The sequence below is a fragment of the Balaenoptera borealis genome, assembly GCF_965194805.1.
Source record: "Balaenoptera borealis genome assembly, chromosome: 2".
NCBI lineage: Eukaryota > Metazoa > Chordata > Mammalia > Artiodactyla > Balaenopteridae > Balaenoptera > Balaenoptera borealis.
Window position 1 is genome coordinate 12467675 of NC_138867.1, and position 19641 is coordinate 12487315.

Here is a 19641-nt window from a genome sequence, read left to right on the forward strand (position 1 = left end):
GGGGACACGGGTTCGAGCGCTCATCTAGGAAGATCCCACATGCCCCGGAGCAACTAAGCCCGTGTGCCACACCTACTGAGCCTGAGCTCTAGAGCCCCTGAGCCACAACTACTGAGCCTGCGTACCGCAACTACTGAAGCCCGCGTGCCTAGAGCCCGTGCTCCGCAGCAAGAGAAGCCACCGCAATGAGAAGCCCGCACACCGCAATGAAGAGTAGCCCCCGCTTGCCACAACTAGAGAAAGCCTGCACGCAGGAATGAAGACCCAACACAGCCAAAAATAAATTAATTTTTTTTAAAAATAGATGTTAAAACCATTGGATGGAAGATTGATGGAGAATTTTACAGTAGAAAAATGAGGGCAAATTCATTGATCAATCTTAACGTCACTACAAGTGAGATTACAAGACGTTATGCCCCTTAATGCAATGTAATAAGAGCTACACAGCACTGCCTATGAAATATTCTTGTCAAAATAAAAAAAAAGAAGTGATTCTAATCAAGCTTCTATATCAAACTACCATTTAAGGGAAAGGTGGGGACAGAGGAAATTGTTAAATGACACCATGATGATGAGGTCAGCCAAACTCACAACAGGGAAAACTCTAACAGTATAAATAACACTGTTTCTTCAACCAGCAAGAAGTGACACTTAAAAGAAGAGGGGGGGAGGAGGCGCTGCTATAGAGTGAAAGAGATTTACAAGACACACCAACCGAGGGCAGTATACTAACCTTCTAATAAACCAACAGTTTCCAAATTGTTTAAATAAAAGGACATGGAATGAGTACTAAAGATACTGAGAATAGGTGGGTGTGATAAATGATACTGTGATTTTTTGGTCTTTACTTGTTAAAGATACATACTCATGTATTTTTAGGTGAAATGATGTGATGTTTGGGATTTGCTTTAAAATCACCCAGCAACAACAAAGGAGAAGAATAAATAAAACAATTCTCCAAAACTGTCAGAGAATGTGGCTAATTGTTGAGGTGGGTGATGAGTATCATGGAGGTTTCATTCGACTTTTTTGTCTACTTTTGTGTATTCTTTAAATTTTCCATAAAAAAAGCTATAAAATTTTTTTAAATGGTTTACAGTGTTTAAATTGACATGGAGTCCAAGTAGGAGAAGGATTGAGAAGTATCCATCTGATGTGAGAGAATAATGTGAACACTGTGAACAGAAATCACACTGTCTTGTTGCTTTGGGGTTCCAGGTTTCTTCCTCACCCCAAACCCCCTCTCTCTACACCCCTTTATACCATCTGCTCTAGTTACACCACAATGTCCAAAACACCTGTCTGGCCCCCGTCTTCCTATGTTGGGAAAAATGCCCTGTATCTTGTCCATTTGCTAAGTTCCTATTCTTTGCTTCCAACTTGCTTAGGACTCACCTTAGGAAAGGTTTTCCCAACGTCACCCGCTGCTCTCCATCCTTACACCCTTCCCTGCTTGCACACAGCACAGTGTAATGTAATCGTGTGTTCAGATAATTCTCTCCCCTCTACTAGACTGAGCCCTTCAAGCACGTATTGTTGGGGGTATATTAATAATATTTAACAACCTATATAAGAAAAAAAATCAATATATAAACCAACATATAAATTGGATGTTTTAATACATTCCCTTTTATCTCTAGAGAAAATAAATTATATATATTATAAAACAACTAAGTCTTATAGCACATCAGCTTAAAATACATATCTGGTCTAAGGCATTATTTGATATAATCAATAATTTCCAACAAATCTCCCCCATTGATTTGACAGTCATTAAGTGGCATAGTCTTGGAGAATTTTTAATATCAGCTCTATTATTCATGGGGCTGGATATTCACCCAGTTTCTACTGAATTAATGGCAAATATATTCAAAATTTTCCTAGCCCTCCTAATACTGGGATTCTTACATATTCAAAATCTCCACTAACCACAGTGGTAGGCCGAATATCATTATTCAGCCCCCAAAACCGTCCATGCCCTGACCCGTAAACCTATGAATTACTGTACATGAAAAAAGTGACTTCGCAAAGGCGAATAAACTAAGGATCTGGGGAAGGGAGAGGATATCCTGGATTATCCAGGTGGGCTCACTGTCATCACAAGGGTCTGTCTAAGCAGGAAACAGGAGGGTCAGACTCAAGAGAGAAGTTGATGTGATAAAGGACGGGGTGTTGGAACAATGCCAGGAGGGGGCCATGAGCCAAGCAATGCAAGTGACCTTGAGAAACCACAAAAGGAAAGGAAATGGATTCACCTCCAGAATCCGGACGGAATGCCTGCCAACACCTTGATTTTACCCAGTGAAATGGACTTTGGACTTCTGACCTCCAAAATTGTATGAGAAGAAATGTGGGTTAAGTCACCAAGTTAGTGGTCATTTGTTACAGCAGCAATAGGAAACTAATAAACAACTAAGTCTTCAGGGTGTTTGTTGGCATGTCGTATTTAAGGTCGAACCCAACCATTCAGGTTCTGTGAGAGATGGGGCACTGGTGTGGGTAAGAGGGATGGCTCTAGGCTGGGTTGCCTCCTGTAGAACTTTGGTGTAAAGTATCTTCTCTATGCTTCAGTTTTCTCCTTCATAAAATGGTGGGGGGAAGAGGATGCTAATTATGGTACCCAAATTAATTTTCTTTTAGAACATGTTTGGCACAGAACAGCGAGATATATATATATATATTCGTTAATGCCTATGATAGGTTGGCATTGGCATTGAGGGGTTTTAATGAACTTTTCCAGGGATGTTGAAAAGCAACTTCCCTGGCCCCATACCACCCCCACAAGTCCCATGCATCCTCTAGGGTCTCTCTCCAGCTCAGGAGTACCCATGATGTCCAGGGAGACTGACACTCCAAATGAATGCCTGGGTGGCCCCCATTGCTGCTCACACTCTTCCCCTGGCTTTCTTAGAGCCAAAGTCCTAAGGAGACCAGTTTCTACAAGAGTGCACAGCCACAGCTTCATGGGCCAGATGGGCACCAGGTGTTTGCCCACTGGGGTGCCAATGCTACCACCACTATTCACTGTTTCCCCACCGCCTCTGAGCCCACTGGGAGAGGCATGTGGATGACCCAGAAGCCATGGAGAGCGTGTCTAGGTGGTTAGGAGGCTGGTAGGGACTAGGAGGGCTGAATGGCATGCTCCCTTGGGACTTCCCAGGAGGTGGGGAGTATTGATGGAGCACAGACTGACCCTCTGGAGTCCACATGGGGAGGGGGCAAATAGCAGGCATCCAAGAGGCAGAACTTTAGGGGCACTGACGGACTTGGGCACCAACTAAAAGAAGAGATGCCAATCCACAGCTCTGTCCAGGCAGAAGTCTTTAAATTGCTGGATAATGGAGAAGAATCATGGACTCCCAGTGAGGGGACAGAGAGTACCCAGGGCAACAACGGGGCCCTTGAGAGTTCAGAAGCAAGGGTTTACTTACCATATGGAATGGAGGTACCCAACATTTCAACAATTAGTATGGCTGTACCAGTATGTATCTGCTGAATTTCAGCCTTGTCTGAAATTCCATCTTGTATTCTGCAGTGGATATCGAAGATTCACTCATTCAACATCCATGCTAATCCATTTCTAGTATTTGGTTTTTGTACTGTAGTAACTTGACAGCTAAAAACTACATTTCCCAGACCCCTTTGCATCTCCCTTGCAGCTAGGGATCCATATGTCACTTAGGTTCTTCCCATCAGGTGAACTTGCATGAGATTTTGAATCAGACCAAGCTCTGATGGGAGGTAGGGTGTGAGACATCCACTTTGCTAGTGCGAATTATGGCAGAGGTGATGTGGCCATGGGACCAGAACCAGGCTGGCAGTTCACTGATCAAGTAGACACCACGTTTCCTTCAGTGGCCCAGCTCTGTGGTGTGGCTTTGGAAGCTCAGCTGCTTATTTTTATATTTTATACTGTTTATTTTGTTCAAAACTTCACACTCGATTCAGTGTGACAGCTGTACCCCTTGATAAAGTCCTTTGCACTTTAAACAGGAAAGTGGATGCTGATATCTATAACTGAGAACAATGACCAAGCAAATGGTACCAGAAATGAAATTCAGGAAACAGCTCCCCACAGGAATGTGGAATCTGAGCTTGGCTACCTGTATCCAGATGCTTTCAGACACTGGGACACTAACAGCCACAGCACACAGTGGCAAAGCAGTTACTTAGATAGTCACTTGTGGTGGTCCGGAATGAAGTGACATGGAAGGCCATGGCCTTAGAAACCCCAAGGTCTCCTGCAATTAACGATTACGGGGAACATAAAGAATACAGCGCTGTAGGGTGGCAGTCACTGAGCGAGGTAACTGCACCGGGGAAAGGAGATTCCCAGACCCTTGGAAATTAGTGAATCCTGCTCTGAGCTGGCAAAGCATGCCATCGTGGGCCACCAGTCAAAGCAGGGGAGTCTGGGGTTAGTGACAAACGGTGTTTGACTCCAAGTCTCTCTCCAGTGGACCCAGTGGGTCTCATCCTGTGACCCAGTGGGCAACTGAACTCATCCAGTGGTTGCTTCCACAATGCCTAAGTGTGTAATCAGAATAGACATCCTTGGCAAATGGCACAATCCTCCATTTTTTCAGGTATAGATTCTCCTGGAACAACCTCTCCCACTAAAAACAGAAAGCAGTGCCACCGTCAAAGATATGACAGGCGCAGGTGGCAATCCCTACCACAAATCCTTTTAATTCTCCTCTTCTACCAGTACCTCTCTCAAGACAAATGACTCTGGAGCAGGGCTCCTCAATCTTGGCACCCCTGATATCTGGGGTGGATAAATCTTGCACTGTGGGACGGTCAGCAGCGTCCCTGGCTTCTAGCCACTAGGTGCCAGTAGCACACCCTCTCCAGTTGTGATGTTGTCTCCAGACATTACCAAATGCCCCCTGCGGGACAAAATTGCTTTTGGGTGAGAAGCTCTGAACGACACGAAATAAGCTTAGTCAGAGATTGACCCTAATTACAGCTGCTGTTTCCAAATATGATTTCTTGAACTAGAAAGAAGCACAAGTTTTGTTGAGCCTCTTTGGCTTTTGGAAGCAATATATCCCATACTGGGGGGCACTGCTCCTGCCATGGACATAGTAATGTATAACGCTTCCAGCTCCGAGTCGGGGCGCGGGGAGGCCAGAGCAAGACACGGCTCCATCTGGTGCAAGCCCCTCTTACCCTCTGACCCAGCTTGAAGTTCCCGGGGAAGATGGAATGCTGCAGAGAGGCCTGGGAAGAAAATCATTGCAGAGGCCCCCCTGCCCGCTTTGGAAATAACTCTTCTCTTCCTGAAACAGCTCCTAGCTTGCTACTGGGGCCGGTAGAAACTCCAAGTGCCATGGTACCTGAAATTCCCCTCATAAACCCAGTGTTTTCTGATCCTTCAGGTCATAAATGTGGGCTTTTGCAATGACTGTCCACCAGATCCGGAAGGCACAGGTAAGTTCCGTGAGCAGGGAGCTCACATTCCCGGGGCAGCTACACCTGGGCACCTAGGCACCACCGCCTCTCTCACAACCCACACATGGGGCCTCTTGGGAAGCAGAGGTCACTTTTGTGTCTCCTCCTCAGCAGCGTGCAGGGCTTCTGGTTTGCTCCGACTCTTAAACCTGAAAGGTGCAATCTTACAAGGTCAGTTTCCTCGCAGGACAGATTAGGAAACCGGTCCCTGGAGAAGTTCAGTCACTTCCCCCAGATGAGGGAGGCAGGTGGTGACTGGCCAGGATGAGAACTCAGGGCTCCTTGTTTCTGGTCTTTTTGCACATTCGAAGGTAGAGAGTTGGTCTAAGATTCTCTAGTAAGAAGTGATTCTGCATCCTACCTCAGCCTTTTCCTTAATATTAACCATACCTAGAGAAAGAAAATCTAGCCATCCTGCTGCATTTCATGACATTGTTAAACTTCTAGAAAAACAGAGGAAGTTTCAACTACATAACACAAAACCTTTTCATCCGTCCGGCTCTGTTTCATTGCTCTGTCCTTAGATGGTTTACCCAGCCTCCTCGAGTTTATAGGAATCTTTATTCATGTCCAAGCTAATCATAATCATCCTTGATTTGCTTAAAATTCACATAAGTGAATGGAGTAGAATCATGACAATAATGCTTTGTGCAGGAAGTTAAAGGTAAGCCATCTAGACTTTTTTTAAGATATGAGTGCAGTTAGAGTCAGTATCATTTGCTGAAAGGACTTCATCACCTATGAAAAATAACATCTATAGGTTTCACACAAAATGTACTGGTCTGATTACATAAAATTTCATGGTATTTTCCCAAAAGGGTAATAATATTAAAATTCAAATGCATTTTGCTTCAATTCCTTAACCTTGAGCAGTAAGTCACTGAAATATTTGTAGGCTTCTCCACAAGATGGGGCTACTCTCCAAGCAATTCTGTTGCTAAGCAGTGTGGCATCTTGAAAATGTTTGATTATAAAGTGTCACTCACGTTAGCTGTCTTGATAGGATGGCTCATTAACTGCAACTCTAAGAATCATTAATTAAGGTGAAGGATAAGGATTTCTAGCACCATTTGAGGAGATGTAACTTCTCAGCCTCTGCTTGTTCATGCAATGGTCTTCAAGTCCAGGCTTGCATTCTACAGCCCCCCAGTTCTCGACTTCACTAGGAAGGCCAGTGTGAAGGGCACTCTTCCATCTCTGTTCCCAGTGATCTGCACCTCCGTATTCCCTGATCCCCTCCAAACAAAATGCCATGCCTTCACGCAGACTATGGACGCAAACAAAGCCAGTCTTGAGAAAGAGGGGGGCAAGAGTGAAGCAGACACCCCACGTGTGCAGAGGTGAGAGTCCAGGGTACTTGACAGTCCTGACTCTTGCCCTTTTCTCAGATCCAGCCTCCTTGCTGCCCACACTGTGATTCCCCAGGGCAACCCTGGCCACTCGGGCTTTAACCCTTCTCTGCTTTCGTTGGTTTAGGTTTCTGCAACCAAAAGGATCCTAATCTATGCACGATATCACCATTAGAAGGAATCTTGCAGGAAGCATTTACTAGAAAATATATTAAAATCCATAACCAATATTTATTTAGTTCCTTGATGGGCTCCCGTGAGCAGAATCTGGGCTAAACACACTAAGCAAGGTCACTGAGTCCCACACTTTCAAGCACCACCTCTCATCCGTTCAGCCTCCCCTGTCTCTGAGGCCCTGGACCACCTGTTCTGGCCCAGCTGTGGCTTTGTATCCAACTCTGGGTGGGCGCTGACCACCTTTGCATACACACGGCCCACAACAGTTCTTGCTTCATTTCCAGACTGTATGCCTCTCACCTCCTGCCCAGGGTTTCCCTGTTGCCACAAGACACCTGGAATCTGCTTGTCACCCATGACGCACAACCAGAAGAAAAAGGGAATTAATTAATGTCAGTGAAGCAAACGTTCACCAGTGGGAAAGCGCAGCACGAGGCAAGTTCTCCCTGCCCCCTCCTGCTGCATGGCCAGCCCCATGCGCCCAGCGGCCTCGTGGCAAACAGTCCCACCACACTGCTAACTGGAAGCATCCAGCTAAACAACACACCCTCCTACTGGTTTTCCCTCCTTCCCTACCTCACTCCTCTTTCCCCTCAACGCTTGCTTTCCTGGGATGGCACTCCTAACAAATTGGTAACACAAATCCATGCCCCGGCTCTGCTTTTTTAGGGGACGCATTCCAAGGTGTTCTTGATTTAAATGAGGTCTATGGTCAAGTTAGAAGCTGAACATGGTAGAGACGAAAAATTCCTGGCTAGTTTTCTTTTCAGTAACTGAAAATGCAATAGGACACCACAGTAACTGGACACGAGACATGAAGCAATTCATCCCCCTGTAAGTGGGTTACACTGAGCATTGCTGTAGTAACAGATCAGCAACCGATTTCCCACACAAGAGAATGAAGGGAAAGGTCCTATTAGCAAATGAACTAACTTTAGTGCCTCGTTATATACCAAATATGAGCGAATTTAATGAGATGCTTCAATGGGACTTCTCAAATAGTAACTACTTTGCCTGGAGAAAAATGAACACGTCGTGATAAGCCTGTTACACAGAAACCAAAACTAAAAAAGGCCAAATTCAAGGAAGCCACTTCCTGGGCAGCCACTAGATGGAGAGCTTAACCATCCCTTGGATTCTTTACCTAAAAGAGACACTGCCAGCTTGGCTCTGCCCTTATTCTGGTTGTTAAGACTGCTATTTGACAAATAAAGATCTACTTACAATAACCTGAGAATGTAAGAACTGTCTAAATTTTAAAAGTTGAGAATTTTTTTATTATAGGTAATACAAAAGTAGGATAAACATAAAGCATAGAGAACGTTTTAGTTGTCCATTGGCTGTATTTTGTTCCAGTTGCTCCATTAGCTTCCTCCTCTTTGGAGGGAGGCATTATCATAGTGTCTGATGAGGGCTTTGGCTTTGTTTTACTTTACTTTGAAGGGGTATGGGTGTTTGCTGTTTTTTTTTTTTTTTTTACTATTTTAATTTTATTGGAGTATAGTTGATCTACAATGTTGTTAGTTTCAGTTGTACAGCAAAGTGATTCAGTTAAACATATACATGTATTCACTCTTTTTTAGATTCTTTTCTCACAGAGGTTATCACAGAATATTGAGTAGAGTTCCCTGTGCTATACAGTAGGTCCTTGTTAGTCATCCATCGTATATTTTGTAGTGTGTGTGTGTTCATCCCAAGCTCCTGATTTATCCCTCCCCCTAACATTTCCCCTTTAGTAACCATAAGTTTGTTTTCGATACATATAAACCTGCTTCTATATTGTAAATAAGTTCATTTGCATTTTTTTATTAGATTCCACATATAAGTGATATCATATATTTGTCTTTCTCTTTCTGACTTGCTTCCCTTAGTATGATAATCTCTAGGTCCATTCATGCTCCTGCAAATGGCATTATTTCATTCTTTTTTATGGCTAATATTCCATTGTATACATATATACCACATCTTCATCCATTAGGTGTTTGCTGTTTAAATAAGGTGTTTTGATAACCAAAAAAAATCTCCTAAAGAGTATTTCTCAAATGAAGCCAGGGAAAATGGAGGCCTGAGAAGACAGAAAGTGCTGGGAGCAGGGGGTGCCAGTGGGTAGAGGACGTGAAGCCAGCAGATGGGAGCAGAGGCATAGGGTTGTTGTGATAACAACAGCATATATATATTTTTTAATTATTAATGTGGGAAATAGCTTACGACAAAAATCTTCCCAGCTTCATAATAAGAGATTCGTAAAATAACTTACTGTAGAGGTATACGATAGAATTCGACACAGCCATGAAAAATCACGTTCAAGAGGCATTTTAATGAAATTGAGATATGTTTATGATGTGTCATAAAATGAAAAGAAATAGGGCTCTGAAAGAGTATGAATCAATTTTTGTAAAAAAAATTTTTTTAATTAGAAATAAATTACATATACATGTATGTGGGGACAGAGGGAGAGACTATTGACAGTGATTATTTCTGAGACTGAGAGGTTGGCTTAATTATTTTTATGGGTTTTTTTTTGCTTCTCTGTACTTCCTAGGTTTACCTCTGTCTTATTTTTATTTTAATTACTAGCATTACTCTCTACCTGGCCCTGTTCTAAGCACTTTATAAATATCAACTCACCAGATCCTCACAGCTTGCTTATGAAGTAGTTACTGTTACTTTCCCCATTTTTACAGGTTAAAACATTGATGCACAGGGAAGTCAAGTTACCTACTGGAGGTTACACAGCTAATGAGTGCTGGAGCTAGGATTCAGACCCAGGAAATCTGGCTCCAGATTCTGTGTTGTTAAACTAATTTTAAAAAGAAAGAGAGAGAGAGGATTTTTTTAAAAAGGAAGGAAGCAAAGAAGAAAGGGAGGAAACTGTTTGCCGCAAGGGAACAATACACATTTGCTTTAAAAAAAAAAAAAAATTTAAAAACCATTTAATGCCTCTAAAATTTTATTTTTAAAAGAAATCTGTTTTTTTTTTTAACATCCTTATTGGAGTATAATTGCTTTACAATGTTGTGTTCGTTTCTGCTGTATAACAAAGTGAATCTAAAAGGAAAAATATAAACTGAGAAAAACAGATAGCATTGAAGTGGCTAATCCTGAATAAATTCACCGCAGGAATTCAGAATCATGCAAGTAAACTGTCTTAAACAAGAGGCTCTTCATTTTCTTTTCTGAATACTTCGTGCTGGCAGCTCCCCTCTCAGAGCACAACCTGCGTTGTCCAGGGGCTGGATTTACCTCTCTACCCTAAACAAGTCAGTTCTCTGCCTCTCCAGAGCATGCCTCAACCTGACCAGCACGAAAGTCATCTTTTTTTTTTTTTTGAACCATGTAAAAGAAAACCAACTTGTAAAACAGGGGGAAAAGGCATAATACCCAAGCTGAAACTATGGCAAACCTTAAATATGAGTTCACACTCTTTAAGTCTGTCTCCTTCAAGACCAAGGGCTGAAAATGAACCAATGACATCTTGCCGCCCAAACCAACCAGCCAGTTGGGAGCCTGCTCTGCTGGGCTCTGTGTAAGAAGGGAAAGCGCTCGCTCGCCTGAACTGTTCCCTTTCCCCTAGATGCATGCTTTTCATGGGCTTTGGAGGAGAGGAAGGAAAAGGGGGGAGGCGGAGGGGAGGGGAGGAAACGGGAGCAGGAAGGATCCTGGAGGGATGCGGAAGAGGGTGAGAGAAAGGAGAGGAAGGAGAAGACAGAAAAGAGACGGGCAGGGTGCGGGAGCTCTTCATTTTTCTACTACTGTGGTTGACATGGCGAGGAAGGGGTCACAAACATATGCTGAAACTCACAAAGCCTAAACACAAGAAGAGAACTATTTCTTTCTTATCCTCTGTCTCTAGGTGCAGACTTCAGGCAAATATCATCTGCAAAAAGTGGTGAATGGGTCCTTACCTCTAAAAACAGTCAGGATTAAATCTGCTAAAGAAGTTTGAGTGTTATATGTAACAAGCATTCAGCAAAATCCTTTGTTTCACTGCAATATCCTCCAGTACACAGAGCAGGAATTAACAGACTTTGTTAAAAAGTAATCTTACTATAAATAAAGCAAGTGCTGTTTAGGTGATGAAGACCCAAGCCCCAGAAGCTGCAAGGTAGCGTAACAAACCCCCAAGGAATGCCACAGATGTTCATTTGCCCATTCAGCTCATCCAGGTACCTAGCTTCCAGGAAACAGGTATTTTTTAAGTAGTCAAGGATTAAGTTGTTTTCAAATAATTGTTCAAAGGAGCTCTCTACTCCACAGCACGAACGGTTTGTCTGGTCTGCATCCACCAAAGATTGGCTGGGTGGTGGTTGCTACTTGAACTGCAGGAACAGGAATTGCTGAGCTAAACTAAGCAGCTGTGAAGAGCCTGGAATTCTCCAAAACCCCAATGTTCTGCACAGGATGACTGATTACCCCCACTCTCCCCCAATGAACACACTACTCCCACCATGTCCCTCAGACCTCAATCAGAAAAATCCACCCAGGGAATTCCCTGGCGGTCCAGTGGTTAGGACTCTGCACTTCCACTACAGGGGGCAACGGTTCAGTCCTTGGTCGGGGAACTAAGATTCCGCAAGCCACAAGCCGTGCGAGACCAAAAATAAAATATCCACCCAATTCCCAGATTACCCACAAAATTGCACACAGCACATTTAAGAAATCCAGAGGAGGATGGAGATAAAGGTGAGAATGAAGGAAAACCCATGATATCTCTTTTCAGAATTTCTGTATCACTGGTTTTTTGGGTTTGTTTTTAAATTAATTTATTTATTTATTTTGGGCTGCTTTAGGTCTTCGTTGCTGCGCGCGGGCTTTCTCTAGTTGCAGTGAGCGGGGGCTACTCTTTGTTGCGGTGCGCGGGCTTCTCATTGCAGTGGCTTCTCTCGTTGCGGAGCACGGGCCCTAGGCACATGGGCTTCAGTAGTTGTGGCTCGCGGGCTCTAGAGCGCAGGCTCAGTAGTTGCGGCGCATGGGCTTAGTTGCTCCGCGGCATGTGGGATCTTCCCAGACCAGGGATCAAACCCATGTCCCCTGCATTGGCAGGTGGATTCCCAACCACTGCACCACCAAGGAAGTTCTGTATCACTGTATTAAAAGATCATTTGCACCTATCTTTGCTCTTAAGACTTTGTCCAAAACAAATAAATATTTAACCTAATCTCTTTATACTTATTCATTTACTGACCATGTGCTAGGCCCTGTTTTATTTGTTTGGTGCCAGTGGCCTTAAAACTTGACTTTAAACATCTATTTTGAAGAAATTCCACTGCAAGAATGTCTCTCTATCCTCTATCTGGGGGGATTCCCTTGTAATGGAGCTGGACTTATGTATAACATACTTAATAAAGAACTGCCAAGTCATTGGTATTCTACTGCCATCTAATGTTATTTCCCAGTCCTAAAAGGAGATCAAGAAGGTAAGAATACATTATTAGCCATTTTTAAATCTTTATGGTAAATTTAAAATAGTAGCTCACAGGGCTTCCTTGGTGGCGCAGTGGTTGAAAATCTGCCTGCCAATGCAGGGAACACGGGTTCGAGCCCTGGTCTGGGAAGATCCCACATGCCACGGAGCAACTAGGCCGTGAGCCACAATTACTGAGCCTGCACGTCTGGAGCCTGTGCTCCGCAACAAGAGAGGCCGCGATAGTGAGAGGCCCGCGCACCTCGATGAAGAGTGGCCCCCGCTTGCCGCAACTGGAGAAAGCCCTCGCGCAGAAACAAAGACCCAACACAGCCATAAATAAATAAATAAAATTAAAAAAAAAAAAATTAGCTCACTGGGCATATATTACTACATAGTTACCAAAACATAACTAAAACTCCCAGGATGAAACTTAATCAGCCTCTCCTAAACCGTCTATCACTATGGAGGCCGCTAGGTAATGACCCAGTTACTTCTTCAGATGCCTTAATTATCCCAGAAACACCAAAGCTCTTTTTTGAGAAGTGGAAATCTATTTCTGTTATTCATTAACACCCTTAAAGTGTATATAAGCCAATGATAGGGAAATGGGGAGTCACAAACACAGGGCATGATTAAGGTCCTCAATGAAGGGCCAGTGGGCGCCTACTTTTTTCCTTAGCGGTGTCTGTCTACACATGCTTAGCTTTAAAATGGAAATCTAGAATTCTAACAAAGATTAAATTAGGTCCCAAAGTCATTATGAAGTTAATGAACAAATATAACCATGATGCAGATGCTACAACAGGTTCCTAAAGAAGTTAAATATGCTGTGCTTTCATTACTCTCTAAGTTTTCTCTTTAAGCAGGTGGAACATATTTTCAAGGTAAATGAAGGGACTGGGAGGGGTTTCTCATTTTTAAGCTTCTAGGTCTCCGTAAGCCTGGAAAAGGATACTAAATACCCAAGGGTTCTGAGATGAATTTTCTCAGCAAAAAGAAAATCAAATATGCCACCCACTTTATTATCAACTGTGAAGGTAACAAAATAGAGATGACAGAGAGTTTAGTCTCATGAAAAGACTACTCAGTTAATAAACCTTTATAACTGCCTAATATACTCAGCATTGGGCTAGACACGGACAGACATAGGTGTTTCCCCTAATAGCATAAGGGCAAAAATAAAATGAATCCTATGGTCCATCCTCAAAAAAAGTTTGAAAAGCATGAGCATGGCTACAAAAAGAGATTTGCTGCATGGGTGGTTCTGGAATCAGCTCTGCTAATTAACAGTCACACCCCCATGCAGTAAGGTACCCAGAAGCCAGCTGTGATGCCCTAGCCTCTTGAGGTCTAGATGAATCTGGCCGAGCACCCATTCCATGCCCTTTCTAAGACTTCAGTAGACCCCCAAGGGGCTGAAGGGCTCAAGATAACCCCAGCTCTGAGGTCCTTCCTCTAGGGGTCCAGATGTACAACGCAGCACATTGCTCAAACTCTAGGAAACAACAAAGTAGCTTGTGAATAGAGCAGACCCCATAGAGCAAAAGGGGGAAGACAGTTTCCCAATGAACCCTGGGCATTCCCACTCTCAGGCTCCCTGCTCATCCCTCGCCTGGGGGATTTTCCCATGACTCTTCCACTGCACTTGACCCAGCCCCCATCTGCAGGCATCCCCCAGCCTTCGTCCAGCCTCCATCTCTCCTCCACCCCTCACCCACCCAGACAGTGAGCCTGCTGTAAGCTCCTCTTCTGCGTTGTTCTGGCTTTGCCCTCAGGTCTCATCTCCTATCTCTAGTGACTTAACAAGCGTTTGTTTTTCCCAAACAAAGACAATTTCCCCCCTCAAAAGGAATTCCGCCATTGACATAATTAATTATGTACACTGGCCTTCCTGGAAAAGTACTATCATCCATTCTGAAATGGTCGAAATAATAGTATACATTAAAGAAAGGTAGACCTTTAAAATCATGACTATAAGAAACTTCAGCAAAATAGTCATATCATGAAGAAAGACAGAAGAGTAGTATCCTGTTGTAAAATGACTCATTACGCATTACAAACATGAAAAGATACCTAACCCCAGACACAACAACTATGTATAATCAAAGTCTGCTATGACACGGAAAATAGGCTTAATCATTCTTCATCATTACTAAAAGGAGCCACCATAGGGCTGACAGGCTTCTCCACTTATAAACTTCGACGGAAAAGGAGTCGTAACCTAGCTGGAGAGCAAGGACCTCATTTGAGAGCTCTTTGTCCAGCTCCGCCTCTTTGCTCACCTAATCCGTCTGTCTGCTGCCCTTACCGCTTTGCCTGGAACATCTCTTCTCCCTGCATGGCTAGCTGTTCGCCTCCTCAGGTTCACTTGAAACAGCTGTGCAGGTTCATTGTCACAATCCGTCTTCAGCAGCATCTGTCCATCACACGTGAGTGGCAGCGAACCCGTATCAATGCAGGTAGGCTGACCACATGCCAGGATCTCCTGGTCGCGCGCTGGTCCTCAGACAAGACTTGGAGTGGCTGATGGAGGCCAATTTCAGGCTTTGCCCACACTGATTCCCCTGTGCTCTCCACGCATTTTGAGTAACCACATGCACTTTTTGCTGAGTCGGTTTTCATTTTAACTTGTTTAGGATTTTCAGCAGTGTTTGGCATGCTTGTCTTCCCAATGAGATGGTTAAACCTTTTTGAGAACAAAGACCCGTACCTTCAGTTTCTTTTACATCCGCCACATTGCCTTGTAGAGCACAGCACGTGTAACATGCTTTTTTTTTAACTTTTTATTTTATATTGGAGTCCAGTTGATTAACAATGCTGTGTGAGTTTCAGGTGTGTAGCAAAGTGATTCAGTTATACATATACATGTATCCTTTTTCAAATTCTTTTCCCATTTAGGTTGTTACATAATATTGAGCAGAGTTCCCTGTGCTATACAGTAGGTTCATTTAACAAATGATGCTGGATGCCCCACCACCAAAGCCAGCCCGAGGGAAAACTGGGACAAAGGCAAAATTAGTCTTTAGCCCCTTCCTTCCTTCCTTCCTTCCACCTCCTCTCTCCTTCTCCCCTCCCATCCTCCACCAGAGCCAAGAGCTCCCAAGTAACCCATTATAGCACTTACTTAGGCCAGTGTGGGGTGGATCTCGATTTAGTGGGGTCTGAGGTTTACTCAAATTGGGGGTCCCACATTAAGAAAGAGAAAACAGAATTATAAACACAAAATTAGGCATTAAAGTGAATATTTACCTAGAAAGAAAAAATAAAATATAACAAATTACACATTTTTTAAGGCTGGTAACACAAAAGCCAGGAAATAAATAACAGAATATTTGTATTAATTTCCTGGAAGACTTTTATGTCAAAATAGATATACATAGAGATACATAGAGATATGGTTTTGGCCGAAAACTCTTTGATTTCCTCTTCTTACAACAACTTTGCAATGTCTTCTATAGAATGAATACAAAGATAATTTAGTCCTTCCTCCAGCAGGGATGACTGAAATTTGTCTTTTATTATGGAGAGACGGGGTACTCAAAACACCCAAGTTCCCAGACAGACGTACTGGCTATTTACAGTTTACAGGTTTGTACCCTACAAACACAGGAATTCTGATCAACTCTATTTTGCATAATTTCTATCATAAAGGGAAAAAAATGTATACTGTGTTTACAATTATATTATTACATTATCAAGAACGGTCACGACAGACGAGAATTTGCATTTTTGAACAGACATTGATGAGAACCCAGTCCTCTGCTCTGGGCACATTTGGTGATTCAGTGTTTCCCTAGACTAGCTTCTGGCTCATCCATTTCAAACCTGGTTTCTCCCCCATGGAGCCCATCCTTCCAAGCTGGGCACCACAGAACACCTTCACGTTGAACATGACCTCAGCCCTGGACCTTTAGGTCATGAATCTGGCCAAGTGGACACCACAGGAGGAACGCATAGCAGAGACATAGAGCAAAATATATTCGTGCCAGCTCTTTGACATATCCCCCCAAACCTGCAGGAGAGGTTTTCTCAACTCAGCTTCCCCTTGCATCTCAAAAATGCCTGTTGCCATTCCAACTTCACCCAAGAACAGGGAAGGTTGAATGAAGGTGAAGTTAAAATGGAAAGAGACTTACTCACTTCTTCACCAATGGCGGTTAAGATATCTTACTTTGGGCTTCCCTGGTGGCGCAGTGGTTGAGAGTCTGCCTGCCAATGCAGGGGACACGGGTTCAAGCCCTGGTCTGGGAGGATCCCACATGCCGCGGAGTGACTGGGCCCGTGAGCCACAACTACTGAGCCTGCGCGTCTGGAGCCTGTGCTCTGCAACAAGAGAGGCCGCGACAGTGAGAGGCCCGCGCACCGCGATGAAGAGTGGCTCCCACTTGCCGCAACTAGAGAAAGCCCTCGCACAGAAACGAAGACCCAGCACAGCCATAAATAAATAAATAAATAAATAAATAAAATTAAAAAAAAAAAAAAAAAGATATCTTACTTCTGCACATTGTACAAAAACGTACATCCATTGAACACATTCCTGGGTCCGCCCCGTGCAAGTGGGGGGCCTGAAACCTAACCTTCATTAGTTTCACTGTAAACCACTTCTAGACTATCCTCACTAAGCTGGGAAAATGAATAACACTTATTAAGTGCCTTCTCTCACACTGTGTTTTACATTTACTAACTCATTTCATTCTAAACATTATCTTGTGAGGAAGGTAATATTTCCATTTTATAGATGAAAACATTGAGGTGCATGGAAGTTTCTCAGAGGACATCCAAAACCACTACTGCCATGACTGCTTCCAGTGAGGGAGCTAGTAGACAGGACTGGGATAAAGACATGCTTTAAATTGTTTGTGTCATTTGAGGGGTTTTTTCTTTATTTTCCATGACTATTGACTACTTCTTAAATTTAAAACTATATATTTTAAAGAAAAAAATAAGAATTCATACTAAAAGGGAAATTACTAATAATAGATTGATGCATTTTATCACTATTATGTGTTGAATTGTGTCCCTCCCAGAAAAGGTATGTTGAAGTCCCCCAAGACCTCAGGCTATGACCTTATTTGAATATAGGGTCCTTGTAAATTGTACCAAGTTAAGACCAGGTCATTGGGATGGGCCCTAGTCCAATAAAATTGGTGTCCTTATGAGAGGTGGACATTCTTCCCATTGAGAGGTGGGGTCTCCGCCCTCAAAATGAGGAGGGAGGAAGTCGTGACTGTTTTGACCACAGCAGAAGTAACTCCCGTGTTTAGGTCATAAAGGTGAGGCAGCTTCTACCTTGGTCTCTGGAATTCTCCTCTTGGATGCTCTCGGCCACTATGAAAGCAGCCAACTTCCCTGAGACCGCCTTGCTGTGAGGAAGCCTATTCAGAGAGACCAACCAGGCGGGGCCGTGTCTCAAACCAGCCGTGTCTGACCTAAGACACACGAAGAGAGAGAGATGCCTGTCCAGTCCCAGCTACACCAGCGCCCCAAACGCCATAGGAGGGACCCTCAAGCCAGAGCCACCCAGCTGAGCCCATCCCTGGCTTCCTGACCCACAGAAATTGGAAGAGATAACACGATTGTTGCTATTTCAAGCCACTGAGTTTGGGGGTGACCTGATGTGCAGCATGATAACCAGCAGAACCTCCAACTCCCCAGAGCTTCCACTCTCACCTGAAAGGAAATGCTTCGAATACTGCTGCTTAGTGTCTATCTCAACATCGTTTACTGGGAAGTAGGCGTGTCAAATCTAAGTCAAGGTTCCTCCTGGCCCAGCTGGTCCTTATCTGAAAGGTAACAGCCACCTTTCTGTCAAGACGTCTCCTGAGTCCCCAACACAGCCCCTGACACTTGGTCGACCCTCTTCTGGGAGGGCTGCCAGAGTCGGGGATGACCGCTCCCTCTGGGCTAGGCCTCGCTTTGCTTCTTTGTAATGAGCAATAACATGGACACCCCAGGACACCACTGCATCACAAACTCTTAGTCTTTACCCAAATAAGCTGAACAATGTTCAGAAGTGGCCCACCCAGCTTTCAGCCCTCCAAGAGTAAGATTCTTTTATTTTTTCCAACGTCCAAGCAGTCCAAGGAAGTCTATGACCACTCCCTTGAGGATGGGTGCAGGAGGCTTCGCCCACATCCCACAGCCAAGCCCTGTTGGCCCAACCTGGAGGCTGCTTCAAGAAAGGAAGACATTCTGACTCTTCATGTTATCTCCCCTGGGGCAGAAATGTTGGCCCATGGGAACCCGATCATAATTCTACTACCCCATCTGGGGTAGGAACAATGGCAGGCTTTCTCTAAATGGCCTTATTAAAATAGCATAACCTCTGGGCAGGCATAAACTTTGTCAGGAATCTGACAAGCATCACATGTTCACCCTCCTTTCTCAATATGTATAATCCACCTCCTGCAAGACAGGCCCAAATCACTTACCCAAGTTACTCAAAACCAGGAGGCAGCAGTCACAATTTGTTCACCTCATCTGGTCCCCAAAGAAAAGGGGAGAATAATCATTAATTGTGTCGTGAGTGTTAGGGGAACTTCAAAATCATCAAGGGCAATTTGAGAAAAGGGTCCACAGGAAAGCATGCAATACATACTGTAGGAGGGGAAGTAGGGGAAGGGAGGGAGGAGGAGGGAGGGAGGAAGGAGGAGAGAAGCAAGAAGAGAGGGAGGAAGAAAGTGGGGGGAGGGGAGGAAAAATGGAGACAGAAAAGAAAGTCAAATTCCCCAGAGCCCTTCCACAGTACTCCAAACACAGTAGGTACTTAAGGCAGTGTGTTTTGAATTGAACCAAACTGCTCAAGTATCCTCTAATTCTATCTTTCCTACCCCAGCCTGACTCTCGAAGCATTTTCTCTAGAGAGGAGTTAATACGGAAAGAAAGCATTCATTCAGATTCTAACCAACAAACCACCCATGGGACCTGGTGATGGGGTGGGCCTGGCCCTGAGGGGAAGGGACACCTGGATCCAAGCATCATCTCGAATGCTGACCTCCTCCCAGGAGTGTCATGCAATAGCCTGGGAAACCAAAATATCCCTGGTGGGCAGTTTACTCTTGAACTGAAGCTCTTGATTTTTATTCGTAAACAAAGTAAGGAGTGAGCAGTTGTTCCGCCCTTTTTCTGTCTGTTTGTTAAAAGTAAGGCTACAAAGAGTAAAGCCAAATGCAAACAGCAGAGAGGTATAAATAAACAGCCTTGGTGCTCAGTGCCAGGAAAGAGCTTAGCGTGACTAAAAGAGAAAATGTAACA

General features: G+C 43.9%; 1 protein-coding gene across 6 annotated transcripts in view; it reads right to left on the reverse strand.

The window, feature by feature from the left end:
• DNAH5 (dynein axonemal heavy chain 5) overlaps nucleotides 1-19641 on the reverse strand; it is a 323695-nt gene that overhangs the window by 229885 nt on the left and 74169 nt on the right. The gene's annotated exons all lie outside the window — the stretch shown is intronic.